Raw genomic sequence first — 11,653 nt, 5'->3', positions numbered from 1 at the left:
TGACCTTATAACTTTAGATTAGCAGTTAATTAATACTTGTATTCTGACCTTATAACTTTAGATTAGCAGTTAATTAATACTTGTATTCTGACCTTATAACTTTAGGTTGGCCGGTAATTAATACTTGTATTCTGACCTTATAACTTTAGATTAGCAGTTAATTAATACTTGTATTCTGACCTTATAACTTTAGGTTAGCAGTTAATTAATCCTTGTATTCTGACCTTATAACTTTAGGTTAGCAGGTAATTAATATTTATATTCTGGATGTAGAATTTTTACGTTGGCAGGTTATGTTTTTACCGTATAGGTTTAAATTGTATGTTGGTAGGTTATGTTTTTACCGTATAGGTTTAAATTGTACGTTGGCAGGTTATGTTTTTACCGTATAGGTTTAAATTGTACATTAATTATTATTTGCATTCTGACCTCATAACTTTAGATTTGCGGTAATTTATACTCGTATTCTGCTCTTATATGTTTAAGATGGTCGATAATCAATACTTATATTCCGGCCGTACACGTTTAGGCTGGATGGTAATTAATTCATATTCTGCCCTTATACGTTCAGTTCTCCTCTACAATTACCAGTTTATAATTCAAGTATTCTCAAACAACATTATAAACTAGGAAGTAGAATTCGGAATTCGATCCCAACGTGCAGCTTCATGCTAGAAACGAATCAATTAAAACTGGGATGTACTTCTGAGGTATTACTAAGTTCTATAAATAAATCCAAAACATTTACATAACAAAGCAGTATACATACTGTCTTTGTGCTCCGCGTTGAGTAAATAGGCTCGTTGCAAACATATCCGTGAAGTATTAAGGTGTTGATTATTTTTCCTGAAGCCTGGGTTCTTAAATATACTTATCTTCAAAACTTCGAGACAATTTTTCTTAAATTTATTTTTATCACTTTTAAAGCATTTTTGCCTTACTATGTAAATGTTTACTTTTGTAAAATAACAATAAGATAAAGATGTTTTGGATTCATTTGGGCTTTATCTATTAGATGTAATGAGCTTTTCGTTACATCTTTTACCGAAATGTTCGAAACTGGTGTGATTCCAATAACTCGCCAACAACAACAAAAATGTGCTATTAATCAATATGGCGACGATAAACGTGAAGAATTTTATTCAACTTGTTTTTATCTTATATACGCTCTCACACGTGACAGCATCGCTTGAGTTTCATGAAGAAAAGACTGCTATCTATCTGAACATTTTTATGTTCAAACTGACGTCAACAGTTCGAAATATTAGGTTCTGGAAGCTGTCATACGAGTGTCGCATAAAGAAAGATACGAGTCACGGTGTAATTTTACTAAACAAAAGATTCTATAAGTTACAGCCATAAAATTCAGAATCCGTAACACAATTATTTCATTCTTCTAATTAGAAAAGTAGTGGCCACCTTGCCAATTATTTCATTCTTCTAATTAGAAAAGTAGTGGCCACCTTGCCAATTATTTCATTCTTCTAATTAGAAAAGTAGTGGCCACCTTGCCAATTATTTCATTCTTCTAATTAGAAAAGTAGTGGCCACCTTGCTTCTAAAATTATATATATAAAGAGTGGAATTAAATTTTGAATTTGTACTCGTGTACTACCTCCGAACACTGTTTTGTGGTTCCCATCTCGCCCTAAAGAACCCAAGTTCTAGAATTCTTTATTCTCGAAACTTTTCTTTCTAACTAGATCTCCAGGAATATAAAATCTATTAGCGAAGTCTTGAAAACTAACTTAGCGATTTTGCTGTTGTTGTTGTAAAGTCACGTCACGGTGAATGCTGAATAGATTGGAGACTTCTTGTTTAAATGTGAAACAAGAAAATCATAAAATAATAATTGAAGGAAAGAATAGATATGTATGAATCACTTTAACGTTAAAAACTATATTAAATGCGCTGAATAAGACATAAAAATGTTGATAGAATTTAAAAATCAAACTTGTTATTTTATTTTCTTTCAGATGCGTTCTTCTAAAGCATTATAAAAGTTTAACGCATATCTGGTCGTAATATGTAACTTCAGTTCTAAGTTACAGTTGAATATACGCGTAAGTTGAGGATTTACGAATATCATATTTTAATGGATAATATCATCTTTGAAGAAATCTTGGTGGCAATCAATATATAATATTTTCAACCATTTGCACAAACTACCTCAACAAGATAATGTCGGTACTACAATGAAACAACAGATTTCTTGATGGCAAAGTACACGTCTAAGCCCATTACTTGATTTATGTTTGGCGTGGAACTAATCCCTGGTTAATTGCTCCTGTCCCTGGTTAATTGCTCCCTAAAATGTATTGGTTTTCCAAAATAAAGGATGGTGCGGTTTCATTGATTTCCATCTTTAGTGAAACCTTAACTAGTTTTTCTGTCGAATCGTGCATATATGTTGTGTGAAATGTTTAAATAAAATAAGTCGTTCAAATATTATAACGAAATATTTTATAGTTTCTTTTGTTTACTTGCATTTGACGAAACCAAGCATAGAAATTACTATCAAACTTACGACCACAAACTCCAGACTGGAAATACGTTATTTTTACTCGACGTTTCGCCTTTTTCAGACTCTAAATGCCTAACGCTGTCATATCCAATAGGTTACAGATACCTTAAGGTCCCTAGGTGAAGCGGTAAGTTTACGGACTTACAACGCTAAAATCCAAGGTTTGATTCCCCACGGTGGACACAGCAGGTAGCACAATATTTCTTTGCTCTAAAACAAACAGCAAGTTACAAAAAAAAAAGAAAACTATTCCAGAGTGTAATGTATCTACATCACATAATAATATATCTATTGATGTTCACCGGGAAAGTTGACATTAAAGGTGAAGAAATAAATTGCCATATACATATATTATATATTTAGATATAAATAGTAAAAAATAAAGCTTAAAATGCATTTTGATAACCATTCATTTAATATGCCCATAGATGAAAATTCAGACTGAAGTATTTTTTTCCAGTTCTTTGAATACAGTAAAAGAATAATATATCTAAATAGAGATAAAAGCGATTTCGTAAAATAACAAATAGATGTCGGAAAACCACAATCATAAGTCTAAAATAAAGAGAAAAGAAAACGATAAACTGAAAACTTTAAAACTTGTCTTTTTTAATAAATTTATTTATCTTATGAAATAAAACTTTAACGACTTATTCGTCCTTTTTTTGTATCGTCCAACCTTTATTACATTCTATAGTTTTTCTGTATTATTGCAGTGTGGTCTTTTCGGTATTACACCTTCACAATTGTAAATATAACAGCAGTGGACATTTGTCCCTCAGGAAAAACGAAAGCCGAAGCGTTGGTTAAAGGTAATTTTTTTATCACGACCTCTAACCCCCAATCTACACTCAAAGATCTCAATTCGACCGGTCATAGTAATGACTGGAAAAGAAATGGCAATAACAATAAATAAGCACAATAACTAACGAACTGACCCCTGGTCATTTTACTTGTTGTTGTTGTTTTTTTACATTTCTTGGTCGTGTTAACAGAAATACATTGCTAACTTTTTTCGAGCTCATTATAATTTTGAAAAATGATAACAAAGGTTTAACGACAACGTTGTAAAAGCTATTACTGTACCATACAGTAGCATACGACGACGACGAAAGCCATTTTACAGGGGGTATGGTGTGCGCCTTTGTCAAGGTGAATCTATATTAGATTTATTGTGCATTAGATTTCAACTAATCAAGTAATACAATGACATCTATCAACCCACTACCTTTCTATATTATTCCCAAGGAAACTTAGAAAGTCACGGAGAGGACAGAAAATTTTTCAGGAGTTAAACATTATATATTAAATAGTGTCAACTAATCTTATAAGTACATTACTATCCTTAAGCAGCTCCTGCGAAACGGAGCTTGAATACATTAAACTTAATATCATGCTCTTCTAACATTAGGGTACTCTTTTCACGTTGTAACTAATGGCTCACAAGATATGGATATGAAGTTCAGGAAAAGAACATCCACTAGTATGTTCCTCACTATTAAAAATACAAATGACCTTCTTTCATCTCCACGAAGATTAATTTTACTCTGCAGGTCGTAGTTTGAGTCGTAAACTTTCATTGCACTGAACCTTTTATGAACATATGTTATAGATACACATTTTCCATGACGTGTAGATGCAGTGCAGCTATAACAATCTGTTTGAGCAAAGAGTATGAAAGCAAGAAGCGTTACCAAACTTCACAGTCCGTTGACGTATATAACTAATGATTCAAAAGTAGGCTAATCCTAAAGCTTATGCGTTCTGTCATTAGGAAGACTCGAACTTGATGAAATTCACAAAAAAAGTCTTAAAACCATTAAATAACTTAATAAATGTGTTTAGTAATTATTACATCGTACGTTTTAACACACTGATGTTTGTAGATTAATCTCATGTTAGACTATGTGTCTATGGAGCTATTTGTTACTGTAGCTTATAACTATTTTATTGTCTTTCCAGTTAGTACCTCTGGTATTAAAATTTGTGGACTTAGTTTCTCAGGGTTCTTCTTGTGCTTTATTTTTAGCCTTGGTTACACATTGTTTTTATATCTGCCCTATGGAACTATTTGTGACTATAGCTTATAACTATTTTATTGTCTTTCCAGTTAGTACCTCTGGTATTTAAATTTATGGACTTAGTTTCTCAGGGTTCTTCTTGTGCTTTATTTTTAGCCTTGGTTACACATTGTTTTTATATCTGCCCTATGGAACTATTTGTGACTATAGCTTATAACTATTTTATTGTCTTTCTAATTAGTAACTCTGGTGTTTAAACTTGTGGGCTTGAGTTGGCTATATATTGTTTTTATGTCTACGTTTTATGTATTATTCTCAACGGACAAAAGTTTGAAATTTCGAGACTTGACACTTGTCCCCCCCCAGCCTCCCCGCACAACGAGCATATTTTACAAATCAGCTTGCCCTCTATATAGCCACGCCTCTTCACATATATGTTTCCATACTAAATCATTCAATGCTTCAAGGCGTAATCATTAGGTTATTTTGAATTTTTTGTGAGAATTAAGGCTTCCTTCATGCCTTACCAATATGATTTTACACAGATATGACAGGATCACCTTACAAAATCTTAGAAAACTACAAAGAGTTCATTTAAAACTACGCAAAAATTTGTTGCGTTAAAATTTTCTTTTAACCTTACGAAATGAATATTTACCCCAAAATTCCTTCAGTTTAAGGCCCCCATTAACAAAAGGCGTTTTTCTAAAGGATACAAACAATCTTAAATTAAATTTCTAGACTTGGAAATTAAAGACAAAGAAACAATTTGAAGAAGATTTAGAGCGACTGGTAAACATGGTTACTCCTTAAGGCCTAGGATGTTTGAAAGTTAAAATCATCAACTGTAATCACAAAGCTTTATTGGAGATTAAAGTTAGGTAAATACATAAACTCAACTCAATGGCCTTAAAAAGCATACACCCAGATGATGTTATTCGTGATTTATCAGACTACTGTCTGTCTAATATTGATCAAAATATCTTAGTCAGAGGGCTATATTTCCTAAAAAAGCTACTAAAGAGCATTACTTCTTAGGTTTAAAAACTTTTTTACTTAAATTGTCTAAGTATGAAATTTGGAGAAGATGGGTGTACAACTTTTGAACAGGTTAAAACTCCAGTCACTCGTTGTGCTCTCGGGATATTTATAAGATTTTAGACTTATTAACCCGTAATTTATGGAAGGATGAAACTCAGTCTTTGAAAACTTTACAAAATTCTAAGAACGTTTTAAATACTATACTGGATAAAAATAATGAACTTTTGATTTTAAAAAGTGGATTACATTGTCAAAAAGATACCTTTTAAAGTTAAATAAAGAAATAACTGTCCAAAAATATGACCAACGAGCTCACAATGTCGAGTTTTATATGAACTCCCTAAGGTTCACAAACAGGATTGTCCAAGTTGACTGATAACACAGGACAGCGAATTTAAACTTCATAAAAGTTGTTTTGATTTTAATAACAAATTCTCCATAATTCAGCTACGTAAATATAAAAGAATAATATTAATTTTTTCTATCTCTTAATTAAGTCAAATTATTATTTCGTTTACCATAATGAACATTTTTATTATTGTTATGTTTGTTAACAAAAATACAAACAAACTGAAGAAAAGGAGAGAACATTGATATCAATCGAATATGCATCCTCATTCATCCTGATTTTTTTGTGTGTGAAATCTACGTCTTTTAGTCTCACAACTAGGTGTTGTGATCTTTCTTTTATGTATTGCGTTATGACGTTTTTTGAAAAGTTTGTACGTGATGGAGAAAAACGGATATCATTTTCGGATTCGGCGTACAGGAATTAGTGCAGAACATGCAAAAATTTCAAGACAATAAAACTGTCGCAGGTCTGTGTTATTTCTGGTGTAAACACTTATAAACAACCATAAGCAGGATGATTTTGACCTAATGTTTGTACAGAATGTTTAGAAATATACCTCTAGACGAAACTATTCGTCTTTGCCCTAAACCTTGTGTTTGTACAGAATGTTTAGAAATATACATCTGGACGAAACTATTCATCTTTGCTCTAAACCTTGTGTTTGTACAGAATGTTTAGAAATATACCTCTAGACGAAACTGTTCGTCTTTGCCCTAAACCTTGTGTTTGTACAGAATGTTTAGAAATATACCTCTAGACGAAACTATTCGTCTTTGCTCTAAACCTTGTGTTTGTACAGAATGTTTAGAAATATACCTCTAGACGAAACTATTCGTCTTCGCTCTAAACCTTGGGATTGATAGAATGAAATTGAACTTTTACGCTTTGCTACAGAACAATCTCATTTCATGTTTAATGGTAAAATATATTAACAGACTGATGGGCTTCAGTCTTGTTCCCGACCTTGATAACCTTTTCTCGTTCTTCTATTAAAAAGTTTGATTGCAGTATTACCATGAATGTTTGAAGACTGTGTATTAGAGAAGGTATGTTGATAACACTTTTGTGATGTTAAACAATATTGGGTCAGTTATCGAATTCCTCCAGTTTTTAAGTGATAAATGTACCAGTATAAAGTTTATTGTTAAAACTCAACACAATGGCATGCCCCACCCCCAGTGGCACAGCGGAATGTCTGCGGACTTACAACGCTAGAATCCGGGTTTCGATACCCGTGGTGGGCAGAGCACAGATAGCCCATTGTGTAGCTTTGTGCTTAATTACAAACAAACAAACACAATGGCAAACTTTCGTTCCTAGGTGTTCATGTAATAAATAAGGGACATACTTAACACTAGGACATACTTAACACTAAAGATTATCACAAACCCACTTTAACTGGACTTTATTCACATTTTGAAAGCTTCACACCATTAACGAAAAACTGGTTTAAATCTTGCTATACAGAACGTTTAATATAACAGGAAACCAAAACCTTTTTTTAAGCATAACTTGAGAACACTAAACAAACGCTTAGAAGAAATTGTTTTCCATTGTCGTTTCTAAATTGAATAATCCATACAAAAATTGAAAAACTAAGAACATTACCTGTTGTTTAGTTAAATGTTCCAAAGAAAACTATTACTTTAACTATACTCTAGTTAGGGTACGAAAGAAAATTATCAACAACTATCTACACGTTCAATTAAAATATGTCTTTAAAACAGAGTCTAGGATAAAATCTTTAAAATTTGTTTGTTTGTTGAATTTCTCGCAAAGCTATTGAAGTGATAGTCTAGAGGGAAGGAAGCTAGTCAGCAATACCCACCGCCAATACTTGGGCTACTCTTTATCAATGAAAAATGGTATTGACCATCACATCATAACACCACCACCCCAGGCCTGAAAGAGTGAGCATGTTCGGTGACGAGATTCGAACCCGCGACCCGCAAATTGAGAGTCGAATTCCCTAAGCAACAAGCTATTTGAGGCCTCAGTTTTATAAATAAATAACATCCATTTGATACCTAGTTAGTGGTACAGGAGCTCACGTCCCTCAGGTGTAACTAGATATATATTAGATCAACAACTAGAAGACTATGCAATCGAATAAAACAGCTCTGTAACACTAAACCCTACAACTTCAGTCGTATCATCAACCACTATCTAAACGAATTTGATGTTGTGCTTAGTTCCAGTTTCTTCCGCGTCATTCTCCATTGGCGGGAAAAATTTCAACATAGAATCTCTTGTCGTTAAGCTAAGAAACCAGCTCTTAATACACAGAAGAAGAAAAGAGCACTGCTACTACATCTTCATTCGTGAAAATGTGAATAGAGAATAGAACATGAACGTCAATCATCTAAATAAATACCGCATTTAATACAGCATTATATGAAAACAACTACATTTAGAACCACATAGTTTTAATGAAAGTAGGAGAGGCCCAGTTTGGCTTAATTATATCAAAATGTAGGTTTTAACCATCAAAGTAAAATATCGATATTAATATCATAATCTAATAACATATCTCTTCACCTCATAACACTTTCCCCAAAATATATAACAACCATCACAGCTGTAAAAAAAAAAGCCAAAAAATATGTATTTGTTTTTAAATTTTACCCTAACCTTGAAGCTAAAATTAAATCCTTTAAAACGTTGCATTTCTCCTGTCACTCGAGCTATGTATCAGGATGATATTTTATACTTATTATAGTTTATTAAATATAATAAAATTAAAGTGAGCTGTGTTTAACATGACATTTGTTGTTTTCATCTGAAAAAAGAGATGTGCTATCTCAACCATGTGGTTACACACTAGAGGTCTGTCTTTTTCTTTTTGAGTGATTCGAATTTTACTAATCAAAGTTAGATAGCAATAAGGCCCGGCATGGCCAGGTGGTTAGGGCGCGCGATTCGCAATCTGAGGGTCGTGTGTTCGAGTCCCCGTCCCACCAAACATGCTCGCCCTTTCAGCCGTGGGGGCGTTATAATATGCGGTCATTCCCACTATTCGTTGGTAAAAGAGTAGTAGCCCAAGAGATAGCAGTGGGTGGTGAGGACTTCCCTCTAGTCTTACACTGATAAATTAGGGACGGCTAGCGCAGATAGCCCTCACGTAGCTTTGCGTGATATTCAAAACAGACACACAAACAGATAGCGATAAACAATTTTGATATATTGCCTGCTGCATTTATCATCTAAATATCATTTCTGTTGTTTCAACAAAATGATTAAAATACACAACTTTATGTTAGCACGAATCAAAACTTGAAACATTACCTTTCATCGAGATAGGGTTAAACATAGAAATAGTTAAAAACACTGCGAGTAACAAAATAATAAACTCGACAATGTTTCGCCAAATTACATTTATTGATCTTTAAGCCGAAATGTTAATCACTTATTTCCGATTCGCGAATTTAACCACTTCTTTGTATTTTTTCAAAATTCTTAACTTATCGGACTAAAATAAATATATCTGTTTTGGTAATAATCTTGTTAAAAAAACCCTATGTAACTGCTATGAGCAAGTAGAATCTGTAGCCAAGCTTAACACCTTACTAACTATGTAAGCACTTTAACCAACTGGTTATGAGCAAGTAGAAACTGTAGCCAAGCTTAACTAACACCTTACTAACTATGTAAGCACTTTAACCAACTGGTTATCAGCAAGTAGAAACTGTAGCCAAGCTTAACTAACACTTTACTAACAATGTCAGAACTTTAACCAACTGGTTATCAGCAAGTAGAAACTGTAGCCAAGCTTAACTAACACCTTACTAACTATGTCAGCACTTTAACCAACTGGTTATCAGCAAGTAGAAACTGTAGCCAAGCTTAACTAACACCTTACTAACTATGTCAGCACTTTAGCCAACTGGTTATGAGCAAGTAGAAACTGTAGCCAAGCTTAACATCTTGCTATCTATGTTTACACTTTAACCAACTGGTTATCAGCAAGTAGAAACTGTAGCCAAGCTTAACTAACACCTTACTAACAATGTCAGCACTTTAACCAACTGGTTATGAGCAAGTAGAAACTGTAGCCAAGCTTAACATCTTGCTAACTATCTTAGCACTTTAACCAACTGAGCCGTCGGAACCTGAGAGCTATGAGTGCTCATTTTCATTCGTAGTTTGTTTGTTTGTAGTTAAGCGCAAAGCTACAATGTGGGTTATCTGTGTTCTGCCCACCACGGGTATCGAAACCCAATTTTTAACGTTATAAGTCCACAGGCTTACTACCGAGCCACTGAGAGAGGAGGGTATCAGTGGTAGATCTCTGTGTTTATTACAAGTAACCTTTAAAGCTCAGTACCCATTGCTTATTACTAAGTAAGATGTGGCTAAATTTTGTTTTTGCACCTAAACAAAAAATTCCGAGCAAAACAGTTATGGTTAACTACCCCTGTATTTAGTGAGATGTGCCTCAATTAGCTTTTCACATGAACAAAAAAAAAATGCTGAGAAACACATTTATGGGTAATTACCCCTGTATTTAGTAAGGTATGTTCAAATTATCTTTCACCTAAACAAAACAAATGCCGAGCAAAACTGTAAAGGTTAACCATCCCTATATTTAGTGAGATATGCCTCAATTAGCTTTGCACCTGAAAACAAAAATGCTGAAAAAAAACAGTTATGGGTAACTACCCCTGTATTTAGTGAGGTATGTCTAAATTAGCTTTGCATCCAAACAAAAAATGCTGAGCCAAACCGTTAGGGTTAACTGTTGCATCATTACTTTAAAGTAAAAGTGCACATTTTAGGAGTATTAGCACTGATGAATTACCTAGGCTACCCCTCCTCTACACTGAACATGTGGAATCTTTGTCACATCTTATCTATTGTTGCATAACTCAAGGTAGCAAGGGCGCCCTCAATTCAATGCTGCAATTTTCAGATCCAAAGATGAACGCTTTAACCACTAGGCTATCGAGACATTTTCTTAAGACAAACTTAACTTACAATACACTATTTTTATGAAGTGGCAGAGAAGGGATTTTATGAGAAGCTCTCATCTAGCATCAGTAACATTTTCTTTACCTGCACTCAAGTTTTTGTGTGTAATATACGGAATAGTCCAATACTTAGTATATTAAGTCGTTTTGAGTCTCATTTGGTTCAGGTTAATATACCAGTATAAGTGAGCTATAAATTAGCATCCAGACTGACAAATGACTAATGAGTCAAATATTTGGACCATCATGCATTTATATAGCTTGAAAGTATATATCAATGAAACAGTTGTGTTGGTTAACTTCAGAGCTGCAGGGTGGGCTTAGATATATCATATTTAAATCTTGATTCCGGAGTAACAATATTCAGCGTTATGTGATGAAATCATGAAAATGAGAAACTATAAACTAATGAACTTATGCATGCTTTATTTCACTACTTGGGTGCTACGTTACTAATATTCTTCTTAGTGTCCAGAACGTTGATCGTTCTCTAACGTGACACGTCGAAAACTAAAGTTTAACACAGAATTAATTCTATTTTCTGGCTCCAGAAGTTGAAAAGAACTGTTATCGGATAGTCATCTTGAAATAATATATGCACATACATATATATAAAATTATGTATTGTAACCGCTATCACAGTAAGTTATGAAAGAACACAAAAAAGATATTTCGACAAATTTTCTCAGCTTATTACACAAAGTAACTTCTATATTTTCTGCCCCCCCCCCAGTAGCACAGCTGTATG

The sequence above is a fragment of the Limulus polyphemus genome, unplaced genomic scaffold (assembly GCF_000517525.1).
Source record: "Limulus polyphemus unplaced genomic scaffold, Limulus_polyphemus-2.1.2 Scaffold2242, whole genome shotgun sequence".
Taxonomy (NCBI): domain Eukaryota; kingdom Metazoa; phylum Arthropoda; class Merostomata; order Xiphosura; family Limulidae; genus Limulus; species Limulus polyphemus.
Note: the sequence above shows the minus strand (reverse complement) of the source record.